We start from the raw sequence: 6,655 nt of genomic DNA, 5'->3' as shown, positions 1-6,655 counted from the left end.
CATTTCCATGTGCAATTTTTTGGGAATATATCTCATTCTTGTTTCAGTAACTGAAAAAGCAAATATGGGTTGAAAAGAAGCAAGGATTTACAATATCTGTAAAAATCTAGAGACATTCTAATTGAGAATTCATTCATTAGTATTATTTGTTTCTCTCTCTCTCATATATATATATATATATATATATATATATATATATATATATATATATATATATATATATATATATATATATATATATATATATATATATATATATATATAATCACATTGCTGCTTATATATATAGAGCACTCATGAGGGGTATAATGAGATCAGGAGTCGGAGAGAGAGAAGAATAGGAGAGAAAAAATTGCTGGTGCAAACTACTTGGGTGTTCAATAAAGAGTTGCCCAAAATGAAGCAGGAAGTGACTTATGAGTCACTTTATATTTTTATCATTTCTGACTAAAACCAAAATACTGTAGGTGTGCAAGTGGGGATAGAACTCAGAAAAATATGTAGCCTACTAGTACAAAAAGACACCATTATCATGATGTGCAATTTTAGCTGAGGTTTAACTAAAATCTTCTGAGGTCATTTGGTCTTTCAGATACATCGAACTACTCTGGATATTGATTTTGGGCATTTTGGCATCCTTCTTAAATGAGGATGCCCGTAGCTCACCTTCTGACCATCAGGGTTGAAGGTCCCCATCCTCTGCCACGGGAATGGCTCCCTTGAGGCTGGGTTGTGTAGTGCCTTGGAGAGGCAGCAGCTGGATGTGCCTCTGCAGGCTGACTCACAGATCTCCTAACTGCCTCTGTTAGCAGGGCACTACTGAGAACAAACCAAGGTTGGTGACGTTAGAATGTGCAGATTAAAGAGCTGTTCTGTGGGGCTCCTTCCCTCTTTGCTACTATTACTGTCCCTGAATGCATGGACCTTTTGTAAGAACCGCATGCTTGCTGGAGAGGTACTTGGGCCATTCCCTGTCTTTCTTTTGTGGCGGGAATGCAGAATGCTGCCACTGGTGTATAGCCTGCCATTACTTCCTTGATGGCCTCTCGTGAGGAGACCCTCTTTTCACCTGTGCATCCCCTTTGGCCACAGTGTCGGGTGATAGACAAACTTCTCACCAGGGCCTATGGAGTTGTGGGCGTACAGCCAGAATTGGGAACTCTGGTTATTTTCTGGCTCTTTCTGCCTTGTTGCAAAGTCATGGCATGTTATTTCTGGTGCATTCCAGGTGTGGCTGGTGCGGTCCCCCTAGATCACAGGTGTCAAACAGGCGGCCCGTGGGCCAGATCAGGCCCGCTAAGGGATTGAATCCGGCCCGCCAGACAACACTCAGAGAAGTGCAAGAGAAAAACAAGCTGCAGGTTGAAATATGTCAATTTGATGTTGCCAAAGCCAGGTGTCTCTCACAAAGACACTGTACTTGTATTTATTTCTCTCTCTCTCTCTCTCTCTCTCTCTCTCTCTCTCTCTCTCTCTCTCTCTCTCTCTCTCTCTCTCTCTCTCTCTCTCTCTCTCTCTCTCTCTCTCTCTCTTTCTCACTCTCTCTCTCTCTCTCTCTCTCTCTTTCTTTTCCACCCCTTTTCTCCCACTCTGTTTATTTCACTCTCTGTGTCTCTCTTTTTCTTTTCCTTTGTTGCTCTTTGTCTCTTTCTCTCTCTGTGTCTTTTAACCTCTTTTGCTCTAACTTCCTTATTTCCTTTTCTCTCTTCTCTTTCTCTCTTCATACCCTTTGCGCTTTTTTTTCTCTTTTCTCCCCTTCTGTCTTTCTATTTCTCTTTGGATTTCTTTCTTCCTCTCCCTTTCTTTTCCCCCTCTCTCACGACTTTTTATCTTTTGTTTCTCACGCTCTCTCCCTCTCTCTCTCTTTCTTCCTTTGTCCCACCCTCTCTCCTTTTCCCTCCCTCTTTCTCTTATTTCTTTAGCTCTTTTTCTTTCTCTTTAATCTACTGGTCCGGCCCCCGACAGAATGTTTGTTTTATCGTGTGCCCCCCAGTTAGAATGAGTTTGACACCCCTGCCCTAGATGGATGCTCTCTGCAGGGTTCCTGTCAAGCTGGGAGAACCTTTTGGCTCTACTGCTCTTGTAGCGCTTGAGCTGACTGTGGGAGGCCATGAGACAAGGCAAGAGCTTTGTAGTTTCTTTTTCTTCTTCTTTTTCTTTTGTTGCAAAAGGCTGTGCAAAGAATCAGAAGAAAAATTTGTTTTTTCGTCACTTACATTGTCTATTGTTTCACGGTTTATGGATCACTTAACTGCGTGGGTCATCGGGGAACCAATGAGGATGCAACTCTGAATGACGGTCCATGCTTTGTTTTTGGGCCATGGCTAAGTTGGCATCAGTCAGTTTCTTAATGTTGTCGGCAGAGTTCTTTTTTGGTCTTTTTCTTCTCCTGCCCCCTTGGACTGTGCCCTGGAGGATTTTCTTGATCAGTCCCGATGATCATGTAACGTACAGATACCACTGAAATTTCCGTCTGCGCACTGTTGACAACAGTTCTTTGTAGGGTCCAATGCGCCCTCTGATGGTGTTGCGCACCGTTTTTTTGTCACATGCCTAGAAGTTTCCGGTAGCATCGCATGTCCTGGATTTTCTTTTCCAGTTTTTCTTCGATAGTAACCAGCTTGCATGAGTCGGATCTTTGATTTCACTGCTATGTTCTTGTCCCTCCAGATGGGTTTAAGTCCAGCCAGCGCGGCTGTGGTTTGCTCAAACCCCATTCTCTTTAGTTATTGTTATTTTTCTTTGTGCTTTGTAGCGCTCATTGTTGGTTGCACGACACAATACAACAACAACTGGTGTTCAAATATTACACACTGTCTCATTTGGAATCCTTCCATACAAAGTCTCAGGACTGTCAAATTAATGTCATTGTGTTTCACCCTGGTGAAAACATGACAGTTAACAGGGGACATTAAAAAGATAGGGAGCCATTCCTAAGGCTTTCTTATCCCCTCCTTTGTTTGCTCTATGTTTGCGCTAATGATGACACAGAGAATGAGGATTGGTTTTGCATAGTCTGGCCTTTGCATTGATTGACATTGCAGGCATAATATGTTTAGGCTCTATTTTCATTTCAAAGCGGAAACAACAACTGCGATGATCACTGCCTTTTGGAAAATGGGTCACGGCAGAGATGGTGATGCTTCTATTTTGCCCCCTAGTGGCAAGACACAAGATCACCTCATTATCTCTTTCAGGCATTTTTCTTTCTTCCACTGTGACGTGTGAACGTTAGGGGGATATAATACTGAATTTTCATCCATGCAAATTGAAATGTGATGCGTGACTTGCAAATCCCATAAGCTGTTATACATGTACAGTATGTTTCACATTTGTGCAGCTATTTTGGTAAACAGCCTTTTGTGTTTCACATCAGTCTGAATTGTGTAGATGGGTGAGTCATGCTAATGCCAAAAGGCCTCTTTAATAAAGGGGCCATTATATTCAACATTGAACCAGAAAGTTACCCCCCCCATCTGATTATGTTTATATTGACAAAAAAGGAAAATCAGCAACCTCATTTCACATGTTTTTGTTTTTTGACATCCTAGCCCAGGGGTCTCAAACTCATTGACTTGGGGACCGCCAGAGCATAATAACAGTAATCCAATAGATTAGTTTGCTTTATTACTTAAAAGCAAAAAAACAAAACAAAACAAAAAAAATAGGGAAAGGCTAAAAAATAACTGTAACAGTAATACTATAGTACAAAAATACTATACATTAATGTTAAAGAAATACTAAAATAAACACAACTGCAGTTATATTATGAAAAATTCTACAAAATATTCCAATGGAAATGCTACATAAATACCTCAAAATGCTATTGAAACACTTCAAAACAATACATCAATTGAAGTGCTTTAAACAGGGACCTAATATGTTCTTTTGCTTTAAATCTGAAAAGAGAAAAATATGCTACAGAAATGCTACAAAAAATATATTACAGTAATACTATAATACAAAATAACTACTACAGAAAATACTACAAACTACTTCAGAAATACTACAAAAATACAACCAGAGTATTATGGCAAAAATACCACAGAAGTAATGCTCCAATAATACTACATAAATTGTGCAAAAATATTACAGAAAAACGACTACATACGTCAGAAATATTACTACAAAATGCTACAAAAAACAACTAAAGTAATACTACAAATATTTCTACAATAGTACTTAAAATGCTACAGAAATACGTCAAATCATTCTGAAAAGTCAAGTCATGTATATTTGTGACGCCCTTAATCACAAGGAGTCTCAAAGGGCTGCACAGACTACAGACTATTGCAAACTACAGACTACTATGACATCATCCCCTGATCTAAAACCTACATGAGGGCAAGGAAAAACTCAAAAACCTTAACATAGGAAAAATTAAACCTTGAGAGGGGGCTGCACATGAGGTTATCCCCCTTCCAAGATGACCAGGCTGCAATGGATGTTGCATTGACAAACAATACACAGGTATTGTCAAAATTAAATATAAGTCATTCATAAGCTATAGAATAGGAGTGTGTTTTAAGCCTAGATTTATACAGTTCCACAAAGGGCCCGGTCACACAGCCTTTCACGGGCGTATCGAGGCTGAATCGCGGCCAGAAATTTCTGCCTGTGAAGCAGACGCTATTGGACGCTTTGAGATCGCGATACAGACGAGATACAGCCGTGCTTTACACGCGGCAAGAAATTCACACGCGAATGGCCGCGCTAAAAAGTTTTGCGCTGCTCAAAACTTTAGACCACGTGTAACTGCGGGCGGCACACGTGGTACACACAAGGTAATGACGCGGTACAGACAAGGAACGACGTGCTACGGCCGCGGCCAGGGCGTGGTTACACGCGGGTAGGACGCGAAATTTTAGCGGGTAATCGCGGGTGGAGCACGGTCATAGCACGTTTGTTCTGCGCCTGTATCGCGGTGTTATCACGTGAATTAGCGTGTGTAACGCATGTGACGGTCAAACGCCTTTCTCCGCGTATATACAGCGCGATTTGCCGAGCACACGTCAGTTGTGTTCGAGACGTCAAGGGGTGAACATGGATCCCCGTCACCGTAGTGACCTCGTCTTAATCCATTTTTATTTCTTGACATTTCTTTTCATTTCATAACAAGATAATAAAATAAAAATGAAAAACTATTACAATAATAACATATTGGCTTCTTCGGTGCCATAGCTTGAAATCTTGATCTTCACGGGACTGTGTCTTGAGCGGTTATGATTTCTACAGCCCGGCTCGCGGAAATGACGCGGAAATGACGCGATGAGGAAGCGGAACAGTCGCCGGCGTCTGTTTTGCGGGCATACCACCGATGAACAGCGGGTTGGCCAATTTCGCGCATTTTCTATCGCGGGCAACCACTGGCAAAAAAAAAATCGCAAAATTTTACCCGCGATACAGACGCAAACGGCTGTGTGACAGGGCCCTAAGGTTGCAGATCAAATCTCAGGGAGAAGAGCATTCCACAGCACCGTTGCCCATAGAGAGAACTCTTTCGAACCTGCGGATGTCTTCTTGGCTCTTGGGATCACTAGTAGACCAGGATTTTCAGAGCGAAGGCGGCGGACCGGAACAGAGGGGAAATTAAATCTGCAAAATTTGAGGGAGCAAGTCCATGTATGATTTTGTATAATACCAACACAAAAGGTAACACTAATGGTTATTTCACCATATTTAACACAATGCATCCCATCCAAGAGCTAGGATGTGAACTTACAAAATACTATTGACATGCTACAAATTACCGGTACAGTAATACTATAAAACGAAAATACTACTACAGAAATAGTGCTGCAGAAACTATTGTAAATTCCGGACGTAAATTCCGGACTATAGAGCGCACCTGATCATAAGCCGCACCCACCACATTTTAAGAGGAAATCCGATTTTGTACTTACACAAGCCGCACCTGTATATAAGTCGCGTGCGCCCACATTAAAACATGTAATCCAATCACAAAATTAGCCCAATTAGCTTTGAGTCCCGCGATTGTAACTGAATATTAAGTACACAGTCCGAAAACCACAGCCAGCAAAATGAACATAAAATGATACCGGTACTTAACGTTTGATGCAGACCTGCAGAGTCCGGGTACCCGTTGAAACTAATCCAAGGAAAAAAAGTCTATATTTCCAAAGGTAAGGGTGGGAAAAATATATATCCACTATTGTCCGCCGCGACAACAGGTCTCACTCACCTCTACCCCACTTCCCGTCAGCCTGCGTTTGCTCCGCCACTCTTTTTTAATTTGCAAAACATATCAGAATAAGTGTCTTAAATAAATACATTACAAAAATATACAGGTGCAAATACATATTATACATCGATTACACATATTTACAAAGAAAGACGGTACACCGAGAGAGTTTTCAAAGCTTTAGATAGATAGATAGATAGATAGATAGATAGATAGATAGATAGATAGATAGATAGATAGATAGATAGATAGATAGATAGATAGATAGATAGATACTTTATTCATCCCCTAAGGGAAATTCACATTTTAATTATAATATTATAACTTTCATCCCAAATCGTGCCTGTGAAGGGTAGCAAAACGCTACTAGCAACACGCTCGCAACACAGTAACCGGGTCTGTTAAAAAAAACACACCGTGCTTGTAGGAACCACGATAAACCGTTCTCATCTT

The sequence above is a fragment of the Urocampus carinirostris genome, chromosome 17, assembly GCF_059441175.1.
Source record: "Urocampus carinirostris isolate Australia breed hairy pipefish chromosome 17, RoL_Ucar_1.0, whole genome shotgun sequence".
Classification (NCBI taxonomy): Eukaryota; Metazoa; Chordata; class Actinopteri; order Syngnathiformes; family Syngnathidae; genus Urocampus; species Urocampus carinirostris.
Note: the sequence above shows the minus strand (reverse complement) of the source record.